A 20,606-nucleotide genomic window follows, 5' to 3' on the forward strand; every position below is an offset into this window, starting at 1 on the left:
CCGACAACACGGTCCGATCGGACATTTTCCGTCGGAATGTCCGACCGTGTGTACAAGGGCTAATGAGATCATCACATGTGTATTGCCACGGATACTGATTGCTGGGCCTTGTCCTCCCTTTGCATCTGCCAAAGCCCTAGTGTGCAGGGGATTATAAGAGGCTCATATGAAGTCAAGTTGAAGTACTTAAACTAGTTACATTAGAAAAAAAAAAAAAAAGATTTGTACGTTTTGTGATTTTTATATCTACCTGACGCTCATATTTAATTCTTTGCATGTTTTGCTAAAACAAAGCTGCAATAGTGTTCATTTTTAACCATCGCAATACCAGACACTTTCACCCCCTTCCTGGCCAGGTCAGTTTTCAGTTTTCAGTGCTGTCACATTTTTTATGACAATTACTCAGTCATGCAACACTGTACTCAAATAAAATTTTTATACATTTTTGAGATAGATAGAGCTTTCTTTTGGTGGAATGTAACCACTACTTTTTGTTTTTCTGCTAAATAAATAAAAAAAGACTGTACACTTTGAAAAAAATTCACTTTTTAAATTTCTGTTATAAAATAACAATAAAAAAAAAAAAAAAAAAACTGTTCTTCATATATTTAGGCCAAAATGTATTCTGCTGCCGTTCTTTGGTAAAAAATAGTGTATTGTGTCAGTGTATATTATTTAGTTTGTAAGAAAGTTTTAGAATCTACAATCTATGGTACATACTGTATATATGAAAATCGATTAGTCCTGATGTACTGACGGCCTGCCTCATTTCTTGAGGCCCTCAAATACCAGGACAGTACAAATACCCCCCCCCCTCCCCCCAAATGACTCTTTTTTGGAAAGTAGACAGTCTAAGGTATTTAGTAAGAGGCAGGGTGAGTGTTTTGAAGTTTTAATTTTTTGTCACAAGTTTTTTGGAAAATAAATAAAAATTATTTTCTTTTTACATTTTCTTTTTTCCTTTTTACATACTGTTACCAGTGCAGTACATCATCGCCATATGACTGGTGTGACAGTGATCAGGAACTCTGAATGATGACTGTATGTAAAAAAATAAAAAAAATAAAAAATAATGATGATTTTTTTTTTTAAATAATCATTTTTTTTTTTTTTTAATTTAAAATTTCTTTTCTTTTATTTACCTTTTTTGACATACTATGACTGCTTATAACAGTGATCACGGATCAGAGGACATGGTCCTTGAAGGAGGTGATGTCCACGCAGGATGGGAGAGCTCCCGGTGATCTATATACCATCCATAAACATTATGAAAACATAACAATTTTACAGAATTCAGAAATGTTAAAGAAATGCATATATAGAACCTCCGAAGAATAAGCGAGATAGTAATATGCGTCACAGTTCCTTTTTTATACTATTCTAGGTAAAGTACAGATGAAGCAAAGAACATTTGACCCACTTATCGCTGTGCATTGTTCTTTACCTCAGTTACTTCTGTACATTTATTTGTCACGTCCAAGCTTATTAAAGATGTTCTACGGAAAACATAAAGGACAGTCAGTATACATAGTTCAAGGGATAGAGACAAATAAGCATCTATTCGGATTCTGCATTCTGCTGCTCTACGTGATAATTTCATATGTAGTACTGTGCTGGATCATTTATTATATATTGTACTGTATTTGTCATTATATATTGAACTGGATCAATCAGTATATATTGTAGAAAGTGAAAAAAGAACATATGTAATGCCTGAAATCATATCTGTTGTCATTGGCCTATACACATAGCCCATTACAAACATGACAGAGACTACAATATTCAAATAGCTAAATCATTATTTCCCTATTTTTCAACATGTTTCACTCGTAGGGCTTCCTCAGGAAAAGGACGCAAAATGCTTTATCTGAGTATAAAAGAGTAAGTCTTCAAGAGGTATATAACTAGAAAAAAACACAATTCCAAATGTTTGAACATATATTAACATAAAGGCTGGGTTCACACTGCTGCGGGGGGGGAGATCCGGATGTGATTCGCACCGCACTGCAGTGCAAATCACATCGGATCTCTGTAGCGATGCGAGTTCAGCCATACAGATAGTATGGCTGAATTCGCATCGCTCCCGCAGCAAACTCGCACGGGACCCTTTTTTTGGTCCGCAGCAGAATCGGATCGCATGGGTGTTCACACCATGCGATCCGATTCCTGTGCGAGTGTGCAGATCGCACTGCGATATGCGGACGGATCTGGGGGTGTCATTAACATATCATTGACACTCCCAGCCGTCCGCATAGGGCAGTGTGAACTGCCGGCGGGAGGTATGCGATGCGGGAAAACGCTGCGGATTCGCGGCGTTCCCGCATCGCTGTGGTGTGAACCCAGCCAAACACAAATTTGCAGATGCGTGGCTTCAGAACCCCATACCCCCAACAAAATTTCTGAAAGTATATGTTCCAATGCACGACATGATATTACATGTTGCCCCTACCTCCAAAATAGGGGGGCATAGGGATAAGATCCAATGCAGAAATGGTTCCAAGAGAAAAAAGTCCTGTTTTGCACATACACCAGAGAGATGTGTATAGTATATATATTGTATATATTGTACTGGATCAGTCATTACACAGTATATTGGATCAGTAAGTATACAGTGTACTGGATCAGTCATTACAGTGCCTTGAAAAAGTATTCATATCCCTTGAAATTTTCTACATTTTGTCATGTTACAACCAAAAAAATAAATGTATTTTATTGGGATTTTATGTAATAGACCAACACAAAGTGACACATGATTTTGAAGTGGAAGGGAAATGATAAATGGTTTTCAAAAAGTTTTTACAAATAAATATGTGAAAAGTGTGGCATGCATTTGTATTCAGCACCCTTGAGTCACTACTTTAAAGAACCCCTTTTCACTGTAATTACAGCTGCAAGTCTTTTTGGGGATGTCTCTACCAGCTCTGCACATCTAGAGACTGACATTTTTGCCCATTTTTGTTTGCAAATATGCTCAGGCTCTGTCAGATTGGATGGAGAGTGTCCGTGAACAGCAATTTTCAAGTCTTGCCACAGATTATCAGTTGGATTTAGGTCTGGACTTTGAATGGGCCATTGTAGCACATGAATATGCTTTGATCTAAACCATTCTATTGTAGCTCTGGCTTTATGTTTAGGTTTATTGTCCTGCTGGAAGGCGAACCTCCGCCTCAGTCTCAGGTCTTTTGCAGACTCTATAAGGATTTCTTCTAATGCCGTGTACACACGACCAGACTTTCTGGCAGACTATGTCCGAAGGGATTAGTCAGTCGGACAATCCAATCGTGTGTGGGCTAGTGCAATAATTTTTCAAAAAAAAATCTGACTGACCTAGAAGTAGAACATGTTTCAAATCTATCCAATGGACTCAATTCCGACAGACTAAAATTGGGAAAACCGTTTGTCTGTGTGCTGGTCCGGTGGACCAAATTCGACGCAAGGGAAGCTATTGGATACTGGCTATTGAACTTCCTTGTTTAGTCCCATTTACATCATCACGTTCAAAATGAACAGACTTTCGAACGGACTTAGTCCATTTGTGTGTGGCCAAGTCCGTTTGTTCGGAAAGTCCGTGGGAACTCAGCCGAAAGTCCATGGGGAAGACCGTCAGACCATCAGACCTATTCTGCTGGAAAGTCCGGTCGCGTGTATGCGGCATTATATTGCACTGTATTTGGCTCTATCCATCTTCCCATCAACTCTGACCAGCTTCCCTGTCCCTGCTGAAGAAAAGCATCCCCACAACATGATGCTGCCACTACTATGTTCTATGGTGGGGATTGTGTGTTCAGGATGATGTGCAGTGTTAGTTTTCCGCCACACATAACGTTTTGCTTTTAGACCAAAAAGTTAAATTTTGGGTCATATCTGACCAGAGTACCTTCTCCCACGTGTTTGCCCCGACATGGCTTCTCACAAACTGCAAACAAGACTTCTTATGGCTTTCTTTCAACAATGGCTTTCTTCTTGCCACTCTCCCACCATAAAGGCCAGATTTGTGGAGCGCACAACTAATAGTTGTCCTGTGGACAGATTCTCCCACCTGAGCTGTGGATCTCTGCTGCTCTTTCAGAGTTACCATGGGCCTCTTGGTTGCTTCTCTGATTAATGCTCTCCTTGCCCAGCCTGTCAGTTTAGGTGGATGGCCATGTCTTGGTAGGTTTGCAGTTCTGCCATACTCTTTCCATTTCCGGGTGATGGATTGAACAGTTCTCTGTAAGATGTTTAAAGCTTTGGATATTATCTTATAACTTGACCCTGTTTTAAACGTCTCCACAACTTTATCCCTGATCTGTGTGTCTCTTGGCTTTCATGATGCTGTTTGTTCACTAAGGTTCTCTATAAAAAAATCCTGAGGGCTTCACAGAACAGTTGTATTTATACTTAGATTAAAATGACACACAGGTGAACTAATGAACTAATAAACTTCTGAAGGCAATTAGTTCCACTAGTTTTTAGTTAGGGGTATCAGAGTAAAGGGGGCTCAATGCAAATGCACGCCACACTTTTCAGAAATTTATTTGTAAAAATAAATTGAAAACCATTCATCATTTTCCTTCCACTTCACAATTATTTGTCACTTTGTGTTGGTCTATTACACAAAATCCCAAAAAAATAAATTTACGGTTTTGGCAGTAACATGAACAAATTGGAAAATTTCAAGGGGTGTGAATACTTTTTCAAGGCACTGTATAGTGTACTAGATCAATAATTACACAGTGTATTGGACCAATCATTATATAGTGTACTGGATATGTCATTAAATAGTATACTGGATCAATCGTTATATATTGTACTAAATCAGTCATTACACAGTGTATTGGATCATGACTTATACAGTGTACTGGATCAGTCATTATATAGTGTGCTAAGTCAATCTTTATATGGTATCCTGGATCAATCATTATATAGTGTACTGGATCACTAATTATAGAGTATACTGGATCACTCATTATATAGTGTACTGGATTAACCATTATATAGTGTTTTGGATCAGTCACTATATAGTGTACTTGATCAATCATTATACAGTCTATCAGGGGCGGATCCAGAGCCTAGTCTCGGGAGGGGCACTGCCAGAAAATTTTGCGGCAATTTGTTGGGGCAATGGCTGGTGTTAGCGCATCAATCATCACAGCGCCATGATTAATATAGTGTCAGAATGATTGAAGCGCATTATTTCTATTATTACATTGTAATATAAAATTGAATAGTTCAGCTCACCATAATGTAGAATCAGTGGGAGCCCTGAGAGTGTCACTTTTCACGTCACCTGCCACCAGATGCAGCTTGTCACTTGCTATGTCGCCTGCCACCAGATGCAGCGTGTCTCTTGCCACGTCGCCTGCCACCAGATGCAGCGTGTCTCTTGCCACGTCGCTTGCCACCAAATGCAGCTTGTCTCTTGCCACGTCACCTGCCACCAGATGCAGCGTGTCTCTTGCCACGTCGCCTGCCACCAGATACAGCGTGTCTCTTGCCACGTCGCCTGCCACCAGATGCAGCGTGTCTCTTGCCACGTCGCCTGCCACCAGATGTAGCGTGTCACTTGCTATGTCGCCTGCCACCAGATGCAGCATGTCACTTGCCACCATTGGCTGCCACCAAATGCAGATTGTCACTTGTCATGTGACTTGCCACATCCCCTGCCACCAGATGTGAATTGTCACTTGCGGCTGAGCAAGAAGACAGGTGTTGTCAGGAAGCCGCTGCTCATCTGAATATGTGGCCATCTTGGTACACCCCCACTTGTCTGCAGTAAGCCTAGAGTTAGAAGTCAGCAAGCGGACATCTTTATACACCCACCGCAATCTTGCTTTTAACAGTTATTTTTAACAGTAAACTCAGTTTATTTAGTGAAATATAAGTTGAGTTTACTTTTAAAAATACCTGGGAAAAGCAATACTCCGGTGGGTGTATAAAGATGTCCGTTTGCCGACTTACAACACTAGGCTTACTGTCGACGAGTGCGGGAGTACCAAGATGGCCGTGACGCAACGTCCCTTCAGTCACATATTCAGATGAGCAGCGGCTTCCTGACAACACCTGCCTGCTTGCTCAGTGACACGCCAGCCCGCTGGCATGATTGCCCATCCGCTCGCTCACCCGCTGGCCTGTTCAGTCACCCGCCGGCTCACCCGCTCATTATTTTCTCGGGGGGTGCAATTGCCCCGTTGCCCCGCCCCTGGATCCTCCCCTGCAGTCTATAGGATCAGTCATAGTGTCCTGGGTAACTTATTATATAGTATACTAGATTCATCATTATATAGCATATGGATCAGTCATATATATATATATATATATATATATATATATATATAGTATATTGGATCAACCATTATGACTGTATCAGTCATAGTATGCTGGGTAACACAACTCATTACATAGTGTATTGGATTGTTTATTACCGTATATACTCGAGTATAAGCCGAGATTTTCAGCCTCTTTTTTGAGGCTGAAAGTGCCCCCCTCGGCTTATACTCGAGTCATCGCTGTCTGCCCGCTCGATCAGCGTGTCGAGCAGACAGACAGCGGCCATTCTATTCAAAAGCCGCGCCTCCGGCTCCGCCTTCGCCTGTGATAGGCGGAACACTGAATTTCCCAGCAGCCTGTGTTCCGCCTATCACGGACATCGTATCATCCTCGTACTACGGACGAGGATGATACGACGTCTGTGATAGGCGGAACACAGGCTGCTGGGAAATTCAGTGTTCCGCCTATCACAGGCGAAGGCGGCGGCGCAGCTTTTGAACTTTACAATGGCCGCCGACGAAGAGGGCACGGGACGGCACGGCACGGGACGGGACGGGACGGGGGCAAGGCAAGGCACGACACGGGACGGATGCAAGGAGGCAAGGCACGGCACGGGACGGAGGCAAGGAGGCAAGGCACGGGACGGAGGCTCGGGACAAAGGTAGGCTGGACACACACACACACACACACACACACACACACACACACACACACACACACACACACACACACATGGATGGAGACACACACAGGGATGGATGGATGGATGGATGGAGACACACACACACAGGGATGGATGGATGGATGGATGGAGACACACACACACAGGGATGGATGGATGGATGGATGGAGACACACACACACAGGGATGGATGGATGGATGGACACACACACACACAGGGATGGATGGACGGACACACAGGGATGGACGGACACACAGGGATGGACGGACACACAGGGATGGACGGACACACACACAGGGATGGACAGGCATGTCTCACCCTCGGCTTATACACGAGTCAATAAGTTTGCCAGTTTTTTTGGGGGTAAATTGGGGGCCTCGGCTTATATTCGGGTCGGCCTATACTCGAGTATATACGGTATATAGTATACTGGATAAGTAATTATATAGTGTGATGGATCAGTCATTATATAGTGTGGTGGATCAGTCATTATATAGTGTACAGGGTAAGTTGTAAAGTGTACTGGATAAGTCATTTACTGTATAGTGTACTGTATATTCTATCAAAATGTAGAAGCACTTTGAGGCAGTTCTGAAAACATTCTAAATGTTTGCATGCAGAATGATGGGTCATAAATTATAAAATCCCAGCGCTGGTATTATTTTTAACTATGAAGCCCCAAGGACAGGCCCTCATAGAGTGTGTATACGATATTTGTGGAATGGATAATCCCTGCATTGTAATCTCCATCCAAGCTTTCTTCAATTTAAAAAATCTACTTAAAGCTGATCTCCGGTATACCAAGCACAACCCTCCCAGCCTTTTTGACATCTCTTCAGACAATCTATGACTCTCTTATAGCTAAAATAATTAAAATAGCAGCAAAAAATGATTATTAATCTGCCGATGATATCATCGCCCTGCATCTTTCTTCACAATCTGACTGGGATTTATGGGAGGTTACAGAATGGTGCCAAATGTAATTTCCCCCATCTCTCCCCACCACACAGTGATATACACATTCCATCATGCTTTGGGGTGTTAGTTTACTTTGTGGGCAAGGCTGTGAGCATAGTTAGGAGAGAAATCTAGTTCTCCTTCAATGCCCCCAATAGTCCCACACAGCCTCAGTACAAGGAAATGAGGGCAATATGAGGGGCTCATGCTCCGGCTGGCTGATGCTAGTGACATTAATGTTCAATGTGCCCTAGGCATGAGGGCAGACCTAATCATGAGTGCGTGGAGCTGGGCAGAAAGGCAGATGGGAAGTTCCTGCTCAGTTATCATTGTACTGCCCACTGTTCCCATAACGTTGATATGATGACCTCATCAAAATTGCTGTCCAGACTGCAAAGGGTTGATAGAGGAGAAAGGAGCTACAAGTTTCGGGGTCCCATAGACAGGAAATTACAAACATAAAGCTTCTGCAAGATGATTTTAGGGAAGATTTGATGAGAATGGTGCTATTACAAGGCTATTTAAGCTCAAATAAGTGCAAAGTATATATGTGCGCAACATACTACTGAAAATAGAATTTACCTGGAGTGGTGCTTTAAGGTTTAGAGTGCATGGGCTTCAGACTTTGCATTAAAGTGTATGTTACCATTTTCACATATGTGTATGTAGCTGGGAGCCACAGGCTTTAAATGTCTTTAAATTTTTTTCTTTAGAAATGCAATTTTTAATTGCAAATGTGAGTCAATTTAAATGTGATTTGGCCAATTTTATCTTTAGAAATGTAATTTTTGCTGCAGCATGTTCTATAAATGCTACAGATGCACCACTTTACAGACAGACTAAGGGGATCCCCCAGGCACTATATATAAAGGATTTTTTAATTTTTATTGTTTCACTTAAAGTGGGAACCCCACTTTAAGTGAAACAATAAAAATTTGTAAAAAAAAAAAATCCAGGCATGCAAGGTGGCAGGTCAGGAAAAAGGGGGACGAGAGAGTGCTAACGTGTGGGTGCTAATGTTTCTAACGTTTTGAATTGAGGCCAAACACTTCAATCTTGGTTTCATCAGACCAGAGAATCTAGTTCCTCACAGTCTAAGAGACTTTCAGGTGATTTTTTGCAAACTCCAAATGGGCATTTATGTGTTTTGCACTGAGGAGATGCTTCCGTCTAACCACTCTGCCATAAATCCCAGATAGGTGGAGGGCTGCAGTGGTGGTTGTTCTTCTGAAACTTTCTCCTATCCCCACACAGGATCTCTGGAGCTCAGTCAAAGTGACCATCGGGTTCTTGGTCACCTCTCTTACTAAGGCCCTGCTCAGTTTGGCCAGGTGACCAGCTCTTGAGAATTATGAAGGCCACTGTGCTCTTGGGAACCTTCAGTGCAGCAGAATTATTTTTTGTGACCTTCCCCAGATCTGTGCCTTGCAATAAATTGTGATAGTACCATCGATCTATGAAAAATAAATTTCTGCCCATATCCCTGAAAATTGAATACAAAATCGAGCAGGTTCCTGTGGGGACTTGTTGTGGGACTTTAAAAGGCAGAAATTCCTTGGCAAATAAGTATAATGAAAATATATCAAAATATAAGTTTTAAAGTATTCTCGCGCCAAACTAAATAACCTAAAACAGACTAGATACTATGGTTGCAGCAAAACACCGACAGGGGTGCTAACCCTCCCCTAAATGTGTATAGTACTAAATTAATAAGTGGTGTTGCGCTCCAATTAAATAATCAGTGAATAGATATATAAATAAATAAACTGAATAAATTATCTTAGTAACAGTAAATAAATAGATAAATAAATGAATAAATAAATTACATAAAATAGCTAGGTGCCAGTGAATACATAAGTGCTCAAAAAACTCCGGGTAATATATATATCCACTCACAATTGATTAGATCAAAGTCCAAGCATAAGAGCATACAATAAAGTGTAAAAAATGTGCAACATAAATAAATAAATAATTGCAATGCAATAAAAAGTCCAGTGTATCTTAATCCATAAATTGCATAAAGTGAAAGTAAATAATCAAAGTCCAAACAAACATCCAATGTGTCTTAGAACTACAGCATCAGAAACAACTGTATTCAATCGTGCAATCTGTGAGTCCATACAGTGCCATAAAATAAACAGGCTACGTGAACAAGAAGACTGATTCCACCGGTGCTCTTGTGAATCCTCAGTAGTAAGGTGTTCACACACTAGGTGCAATGGCTACCTTACCTCACTGCTGTAAGGTAAAAAGCATTCCAACAAATATAATGTTGCTATCAGCTGGTACAGATAATGTAGGTAGTTCCCTCTAGGTGCTCAGTCGTAAACCATAGGCAATATTCATAGAAGAAAAAAGGGGGAGGCTCCAATGGTGAAGTAAGTAGTAAAAATTTCTATTTTATTAAAAAAAGGACATCGTCCTGGGTACTCACATTTAATAGCATAAAAGCACACAATATACAACAAACGAGCGCCGCGCTCATACTCCGGACGTCACTTCCGGTGTCCTTGCTCTCCTATAGTGTTCCTACGCGTATCGTCACTAATCATGTGACTTCATCAGGGAATGATGTGAAGTCACATGATTATTGACGATACGCGTAGGAACACTATAGGAGAGCGAGGACACCGGAAGTGACGTCCGAAGTACGAGCGCTGCGCTCGTTTGTTGTATATTGTGTGCTTTTATGCTATTAAATGTGAGTACCCAGGACGATGTCCTTTTTTTAATAAAATATACATTTTTACTACTTACTTCACCATTGGAGCCTCCCCCTTTTTTCTTCTATGAATATTGCCTATGGTTTACAACTGAGCACCTAGAGGGAACTACCTACATTATCTGTACCAGCTGATAGCAACATTATATTTGTTGGAATGCTGTTTACCTTAAAGCAGTGAGGTAGGGTAGCCATTGCACCTAGTGTGTGAACACCTTAATACTGAGGATTCACAAGAGCACCGGTGGAATCAGTCTTCTTGTTCACGTAGCCTGTTTATTTTATGGCACTGTATGGACTCACAGATTGCACGATTGAATACAGTTGTTTCTGATGCTGTAGTTCTAAGACACATTGGATGTTTGTTTGGACTTTGATTATTGACTTTCACTTTATGCACTTTATGGATTAAGATACACTGGACTTTTTTTTGCATTGCAATTATTTATTTATTTATGTTGCACATTTTTTACACTTTATTTTATGCTCTTATGCTTGGACTACTAATTATTCACACTGCACTTGATTGGATATTGTTAGCACCGTGAAGGTGCACATTTTGATCTAAATGATTGAGAGTGGATATATATATTACCCAGAGTTTTTTGAGCACTTATGTATTCACTGGCACCTAGCTATTTTATGTAATTTATTTATTCATTATTTATCTATTTATTTACTGTTACTAAGATAATTTATTCAGTTTATTTATTTATATATCTATTCACTGATTATTTATTTGGAGCACAACACCACTTATTAATTTAGTACTATATAATGAAAATATATTGGAATTTTATTGGAATAGTTAAAAATGAATTAATAACTTATTGAAAAGTCATAATTAGATGCATATATCTATTATACAGGGTGCAATATCAAGACATGTATACGTGTATATACAGACAACCACTTGAGACTGGCCAGTAGTGAATTGGGTCAGAGGATGCCCGAAGTGTTTTGAGGTTTGTAGCAATTAAACCTCTTCTTCAGAGGCCAGTGGTTCATAGCTTGTCTAAAAATTACTAAAAAGCAAAAAAGACATAATAAGCATTTCTCATACAACATATATGAATAGGCATTATATATTAGATATATATTAGAATAACAACATGAAATCTAACCATATTTCCTGAGATGGCACCAAAAATGCATCCAGTTAAAAGATCTAGGGGGGAAGTGTTCCACTGCTCCAGATCAGACAGGGAGGTCAGGTACGGTGGGCCCAAACCAAAGAGAGATCACACATAGAGGGCATCTAAAGTCCAACCAAAAAGGGGGGGGGATGGGGGTTGACCGTACTATAAGCCTTGCCTGTGCCTTGCAATAAACCTGTCTGAGCAGGCAGTTCATTTCGACCTCATGGCTTTTGCTCTGATACAGTATGCATTATCAGATGTGAGGCCATTTATAGAGAGCTGTGTGCCATTCCAAATCATGTCCAATCAGTTTAATTTGCCACTCCAATCAAGGTGTAGAAACATCTCAGCAATGAAATGGGAAATGGGAGGCGTCTAAGCTAAATTTCAAGTGTAGTTTTCCCTATTTAATAAATTCAGATACATTTCTAAAATTCTCTTTTACTTTGTCATTATGGGGTACTGAGTGTACATTAATGAAAAAAATAAACAACTGTAGTATTAGGCTGCAACATAACAAAATTAAAAAAGTGAAGGGGGTCTGAATACTTCATGAATGCACTTTATCCCAAATTCTTTAAATCAGGCTTACAATAGAAATCCAAGTCCATGTTACATATTAAGGTTTTTATTTTTTATTTTTTTAGCGGAGTGAAGGAAAATTTCATTATCATAAATGCAAACTTTATGACTATAGCAGGGAGGCTTCTGTCCACAGAGAAACTCTACACATTCCAATACAACGTGCAAAGTAAAGTGGACAATGTATAGTAACTCCCAGTAACCAACTAGAGTTTAGTTTCTTCTGAGTGACGATTGATTACTGTGTTTTGTACACTGCTGTGTTTTCCTGAACAAGGTCACCTTTGACAATAAGTGGCACTAGAAACAGTGATGGAGAAGAACACAATGGTATTATATAGGAAGAGTGAATATAGGTTAATGACAAAGCTAAGAAGAAGCGCATAGAAGCAAATGGTCACAATCTGTATTTCTGTTCTCAATAGTTCCTTCCTGTAAGAGTGTATAACTCAATCCAATGTTGCTCCAGGAAAATCTGAAATCCCTCGTCTTTTAATGTTATATTAGTTTTGACCTTGCAGCCAGCTTGGTCAAATAGAAAATATCACATAATGTCAACTTAATAAAAGGACTTAAAATATATCTGAAGGAAAAACGTTATTTTCTTTTCATTTTGGATATGGCAGAGGAGGGATAAAACCATTGTCAGTTGTTTTGCCATCTGTGCAGCATAAGAAAATGTCCCTTTACTTCTTACTGTATCATGTCGACTTAACAGGAACTGATAGGATATTTTTTTCAAATTTGAGGGATAGCCCTTTTTAGACAGGTGTCATAGGAATGTGTGCCCCCAATGGAAGATGTCCCCTCTATTCATATTCCCATGACATAGGGTAATTTTGGAATTACTCTCTTTCTTACCCAGAAGCAAAGGTGATCAGGACATTTAGAAGATTGTCAATTGACAAATAAAAACCAGGAGCTCTAATCACTTACCACTCTATCCAAGTCTAGAAAAAAATCTTTGCCTTTAGTTATACTTTAAAATGACTAGCCTTAAACCAACCAAAATAAAGTACCCAGCAAGAGATTAGCTGGAAATGGAGATTAATGAATGTGTACAGCAGTTTATATCTAGACCTTCCAGTGGTCTAGAAAGCCAAAAGAACATTGTGATATTTTATTCCAGCAGAGAACAATGCAAGTATTAGATAATCGAATTGTGTTCATTATTGTAGGTATGATAATTTCTTTATTTAATTGTTTAATTGGGATACCAAAACACTTCATGTTTGCACTTTCATGTGCAATCCATATTCCTTTGCATAAAATAAATATTTAGCTATTTACCTATTGCAAGCATTTATTTTTCATGAATTAGAGCTCTTCCCTTGAACGTCTTACCCCCACTTTTAAAATGTGTCCAGATTTTGCTCTTCTTATAGATTTCTTACAGAATCTTCTAATAAGATCTGTTCAGAAGCTGGGATTTTAAAGAATGAAAACACAAATTATCTTCACATCAAAAGCTCTCCTTCATATTGGAGGTCCTCTGCTCATAGCACCTTGGAGGGGACCCACGCAGCGCCCCAAAGGTGTTGTTGTACTATGCTTAAGGAGTGCTACTATAATCAACATACTGTGAATAATAATCATAATTTGAGGACTAAAGTAGTCCTAATAATAGTCCTATAAAGTCTGTGATATATCCTTCTTAAGCTTTAAAATGAAAAAAAATTGTTAAAAAAATGAGGACCCTGTCACAATACTGCTGCAAAATGACAGATCCCTGGGCTGTTTGTGTACAGACTGTAGTTTGTTTGACAGTTCACTGGCCTGTGGACAGGTTGGGTTCTTGGGGGTTTTGACTTGAACCCAAAGCTTATCCCTAGTGGCAACTACACAATTTTAGTAAAAATGTATTAAATACTGTAATGGGGGGAAGGGGGCTTCAGTTAAAGGTTGCCATTTCATGTACTGTTTTTTTAATGCAGCATTTTAATTTACTGTATAGAGGAATACATTTGAGAGGCAGGCAGATCATGTTACAATCGAAAGGATTATGGCAAATTAGAAACATACCAATCTAAGAATGTTTTAGGAAAATTCCTCTCCAGAGAGATAATAAACTGATGGCATAAACAGAACATTAATACACCCAACATTCTAATATCAAATATCTGGTACAAACATGGCAGTAATAGAGAACATATACTGTATGAAATTTAGTAAGCAGTTGAAAACCAGCTTCATTGTGCATTTATATCAATATCAGTTGTAAAAACCCCGTTCAAGGGTGAGAAAGTAAATCAACCATCGTTAAGAAAACATCATTACTTAAGTGTATAATCCTATAATATCATTGATAAATAGCTACAATATAATCAAAATATTAATTGACTCTATGTTGACAAAATAAACAAATTACTCCCTATGCACTGAGGTTGAGTATATAATGAACAATAAAGCCTCTTCACCAGGGTCTGACCCTTTAGCCTTAAGGGATCATGAATAGCTGGGCTTATTAATAAGGCAAACTTTAACAACTGGGACCTATATAACGGTATGTAAGGTCAGGTACAGAATGTAATTGTATCTTCTTTAGAATACTCCACTCTGGACAAACACCCCTGACTGAGCTATGGGACACAAACTGGCAGTACCAGGAATGAAAAGGAAGTTGTGAAGACATTGGACATTGACTGTGACAGTACTTCTACATCCTGAGGGATACAGATGGTAAAGCACTAGATTTATGCCAGGTATCACTAATACCATTTATCCCACAGGTACATTAGCCATTGTTTCTTTGATATTTGAGAAGCCGCACTCTGTCATAACATCAAACACAAAAAGACAGTAGCATGTCCATGAGAGACCAGAGTCCTCCTCTCACTTTAAATGGGGGCCTTCCCCCCAACACAAGCCCTGGAGGGATCTTTGCCGTAGCTACAAATGACCATTGCAGCTGTAGAAAAGACACAGGACTGAATGGCATTCCTCATATTTGTGCAAAGTGGAGGGGAACAGTGGGGAACAGTGGGCCACAACCCCCTTAGGGACATGTGCAACATATACATTGCACCCATGGAGAATACATCACTGCCTCTAGTATTAACAACACATAATGCCATCAGAACTCTATATGGAGCATTGAGACCTTGTGGGTGCAGATTCACAAAAGCCACATGAGAAAATGAAGTTGGGGGGCAAAATGTCCCCTTCATTGCAGGAAGGAATGAAAATAATCTTGTATAAGTAGACTAGAAAACAATTTGATCGCAAATAATAGATTGCTATCTGTCTCCTGAACACAGACTGGGCAAAGAGCTGGCAACATGATTGAAGATTGCTGTTGGACTTATCCTTCAAGAAGACCAGGGTTGGTCATATGATTACAGATGGTCTTATGATCTGTTTTTTTTTTTATAAAGCAGCCTGAGTAGAAAGCCTATCATCTTCCAATATACTGCAAAGAAGAACCCTTGTCCTCTAAGTGAAAATAGGGCTTTTTCTGAGGACCAACATGCCTCATTCTGAGCCAGAGCTAGTGATCTCTAGTAATTAAAGAACATGGGGTGATATGATAAAGGCATGAATGCCATTGTTCTGTAGTGTTGCCGTAGTATACAACTCCCAGGCACAGAAAAATGGCCAGTTTCTATGCTGTACAGCCCTCTGTGCCCATGTGCAAAAGCCATAAAGTTTGAGCACTTTTATGTCTAGTTAGCTTGTTTTGAACATGGTTGAACATGGTTAAAGAAAGAGGGTAAGAGCTACATTTAGGACTGGAGTAATACATGGGGGTGGCTGTGTATTTGATCATTGTCTTCCTGTATATTGTAACACCGACAGAACTTGAATAACTTGCATGGGGATGGAAAATTTTACAGTCTTTTACAGTTTTAGATCCAGCTACTAAGGGGAACCTCTCCCTAACTGCTACAAGGGTACTACAGTTCTATAGGGGGGTTATTTGTCCTTGAATCCTTCAGCTTGTTAGTATCTTTCATAATCTGTTTTGGATTATTTTACAGTGGATTATTTTTATTTGCAATTCTGACACTGTTTTGCATTATTGCCCCCTGATTACTGTTACTCTCTGATCATTTGGCAAGTGTCCTATTCTGTTAAACAATGTCATGGTTAATAAGTAGGTTGTACTTGATCTGACAGAATTTGTGTCCATGGCTTTTCTACTTAACTACTTAAGGACCGAGCCTCTTTCTGAGATTTGTTGTTTACAAGTTAAAAAGAGTTTTTTTTGCTAGAAAACTACTTAGAACCCCCAAACATTATACATTTGTTTTCTAACACCCTAGAGAATAAAATTGCGGTCATTGCAATACTTTCTGTCACACCGTATTTGCGCAGCAGTCTTACAAGAATTTTTTTTTAAATATATAATTAAAAAATAACACAACAGTAAAGTTAGCCCATTTTTTAAAAAAATTCTGAAAGATAATGTTACGTCGAGTAAATTAATACCCAACATATCACGCTTTAAATTTGCGCCCGCTCGTGAAATGGCGACAACATTTTACCCTTAAAAATCTCCATAGGCGTTTTTTAAACAATTCTACAGGTTGCATGTTTTGAGTTACAGAGGACGTCTAGGGCTAGAATTATTGCTCTCATGCTAACGATCGTGGTGATACCTCAGGTGTGTTGTTTGAACACCGTTTTCATGTACTATTCACATATGTGTTCGCTTCCGCACGTGAACTCGGAGGGACGGGGTGAGTTTAAATTTTTCAATTTTTTTTTCTTATTTATTTTACCATTTATTTTTACATGTGAACATCCCTTATAATAGAAAAAAAAATCATGACAAGACCTCTTAAATATGAGATCTGGGGTCAAAAAGACCTCAGATCTCATATTTACACTACAATGCAAAAAAAATAAAAAATTTTGTCATTTGATTTTTTTTTTATAAAAAATGGCCATTTAAGAGCTATGGGCTGAAGTAACATTTTGACATCGCTTTCACCCTTCAATGGTATGGAGATGGATGGGGGCCATCTTCTCCTCACTCGTTTCCATACCACACATGAAAGAGGACCCGATCGCCTCCGCCGCTACCGATGTAAGTGCCAGAGGGCACCAGAGAGTGGCGGAAGGAGGGGCCCTCCCGCCGCTGATAAAAGTGATCTCGCGGGGAATCTGCTGAAGAAACCACTATTATCGGAAACCGGACCGCCCCGCTGAAGAAGAGTATACTGGGGTTATGGCAGCTAGCGGCTGCAATAACAAAGATATCCCTCTTCAAACAGTTGAGGTATATCGGAAGTCCGGAAGTGTTTTAGATATATAGCTGAGTATACTATTATAGAGCTAAACTCAGAATAAGCAGAGTGCATGTATTCTGATCCTGGGTTAGCTTACTGTTGTAATTATGATGAAGAAATAACCATCTCCCATAAGTTTAAGATGTGAATATATGGTTGCAAAGTCAGCTAGGCCTCGAGACAGAGGTGAACTAAAGTTCACCGTCACTTCATTTATTTCCCAACTTTCAAGGTATAACCCACACTAAATAATACACAGGAATGAATTGTGAAGCAGAAACCAAAACATATTTACTTGTCTTTGGTGGGTAGATCAAAGGGCCTAATGTCGCAATAAACATTGATACAGATACTTTCGCTGGGGGGGGGGGGGGGCGATGGGGCATTTCTCTGACCCCGGGGCTGCGATGCGCAGCAGTCTCTTCCCTTCCCCCACCATCCCCTTGCATAGGGGTGGGGGCGGGGTCCTGCCCCCTGTGCATCGGCGTCATGATTGTTTGCTCTGCTCGGTGTGTTCACACACCTGAGCATGGAGCTGTTTTTCCTCTTCTTTTTCCACCAATTGGAGCTTCATGACGTTGGTGGGGATCCGCCCTTTGCTGGGGATATAAGCTGTCTGGGTTAGCCAGCTGACCATTTCACATGGACCATTTACACAAGCAGGACTCCAGGCATGTCTACAGCCATAGAACTATACACAAGGTAACTTAGATTTACTTACATCTTTTAGTTTACCACCATATGGTGGGTTTGCCTTGTATTCACCCACAGTGGGTATACATTGCACATTCTCTCCGGTTGTAGTCTACTCAATTATTACATTTTACATCATTGCATTAATTGCATACTATTTATTAATGTATCTACAAGTATGGAATTGTCCCACTAATAGTAAATTTATTTTACAAGGTTTTATCTCTATATCCTTGCAGAGCAGTATGGACTGTTAAGCATATATAAGACACATATGGTCGTGATATGGTCACCTGGTCTCCACCCAGCTGCTGTCCTTGATTCGGATGTGATTCCTCACCTCAGCCCCAGGGGAGATCGATGTTCCTGTCCTTTGCATCCCCTGGACATAGGCTGGCCATCATTTTTGGGCTGGATTGTAAGTTGGCCTCCCTTTATTTGAGAGATAGTTCTCCGTCTAAAGGTTATACCATATTTATAGATATCCTTGATTTAATTTCAGAGAATTTTTACTCCTGATGATTGGCATGAGCCATAAAACGTGCGTCGAGTATATATCCAACTGATGCCCAGACAAGTTTGGCTCACCATGAGCAATCGCTTATGTTTATTGATTTTATGAACGGATGAGTGCGTCTATGCATTTGCATTGTTAACCATGTTGCATTCTATTCTGTATAATACCTGTATATTTAAACAAGTGTATGTAAACAAGTGTATCATAGTTTACTGTGTCTTGTATTCCAGACTGACACATTTCGTGATGTGATTTGTATTTTATAAATACATGTAATTAAAGTATTCATTCAGTGACAGGCCTCATTTAAAGTCCCATTTCCCTCTCTCTCCAAATGTTGTACATATATTAGGGATGGAGGCTTTGCCGCTGTCACAGATAGATTGTGTCGGGTTGCATCACATTGTCGCCAAATAGGGTAGAAGATACCCACCTTCCTTATGACCTGCCACACCCTAATTTTGATAGTTAACCACTCATCCATTTTTCCCTTTTACAATGAGCCATTTGTTTTTAGAACTTTTGAATCATTATATATCTCTATAGTCTCATACCCTGGCATTTAGTGCTAATATATAGGTTTATTAGCCATAGAATATGAGATGTCACGCCCAGACTATGCAGCTGTCCTGTGTCTGTATGCGAACGCAAGTTTTCCCGGGATTCGCAGCTACTGCCTGCTGAAACAATTCTATTGGGGGAGCGGTGAGACATGACTTAGCGGTGCTGGACACACATGATTGATATTATATGCAAAGAGTCAAAGTGTTTACATTGTAAGCAGTATTTTATTGTGTGTGGAGTGCGATTGATTAATTAAACAGGTTACACTATGAATCCTTTTGTGTTTGTGTTTTCTGCATGACATTTCTAATGAAATCTGAGTGAAAGTGAGCCTCCAGCTGATAAATACCTTAATGGGCATTGTTTCTACGCTTTGATAATCTGTTTGATCAAAACGAGTGGTGACCTATGAAGCGCTTGATATTAACCCTTGAGTGGGTAAGTGCATAACCAAGGGGGGTACACAGAGCACGAGGGTTCTTCTACCTGTTTGCTGTGGTGTGGACCTACCGAAAGGATATATAATCTGGGGACTCTGTTGAGCACTTCTCGCACTTTATGAATTACGGTCTTGAGGACTTCATGGACTTTATTTTTCCCTTTTAATTTAAATTTTTATTTGTAAGGTTTAACAGTGTGTATGAAATTATTGGATAATTATCAGCGCTGTTAATATAGTAATGCTGTTAATGACTTTGCTTGAAATATTATTGCTATATATATATATATATATCTCTATCTATCAGCACAGATATGCAAACAGTACACATTATGAAAATTGAACATATTATTTAACAGATAGTTCAGAACACGTTTTTTCTGCTGTCAGACATGCCTAATACTTGAAGGTGATAATACTTGAATTCACAAGAGTTAATCGTTCGATTTTTTAGATTTTTTTCCAACCAATGGAAAAGAACCCATACCTTTTAGGCTGAGCTTATTAAAATTTGATCCTATTGTCGGACAAGGTATTTAGGAGCCAGATAGATGCCATGGAAGAACACTCAATCACTCACTCAATCACACACTCAGACACACACTCCGCTCATCAACTCAAACCTCTACATTCATGAAGATTCCCGGACACCTTATGTTTGGAAACACAGGGGTTGCAAGAAGTAATTCCTCTTCAAGAATAGCCATCTTGAAAGCCACGGCAGCCATTCTAAAAACTCTGGTAACCAGCAATTCAGACCAGTAGCTATTTTGGAACCGGTGATTATGTCGTGTTGATTTTTACTTTATATACATTTGTGTTATCTTAAA

Source organism: Lithobates pipiens, unplaced genomic scaffold, assembly GCF_037356315.1.
Source record: "Lithobates pipiens isolate NorthernLeopardFrog02 unplaced genomic scaffold, aLitPip1_a1.2 Scaffold_19, whole genome shotgun sequence".
Lineage (NCBI taxonomy): Eukaryota > Metazoa > Chordata > Amphibia > Anura > Ranidae > Lithobates > Lithobates pipiens.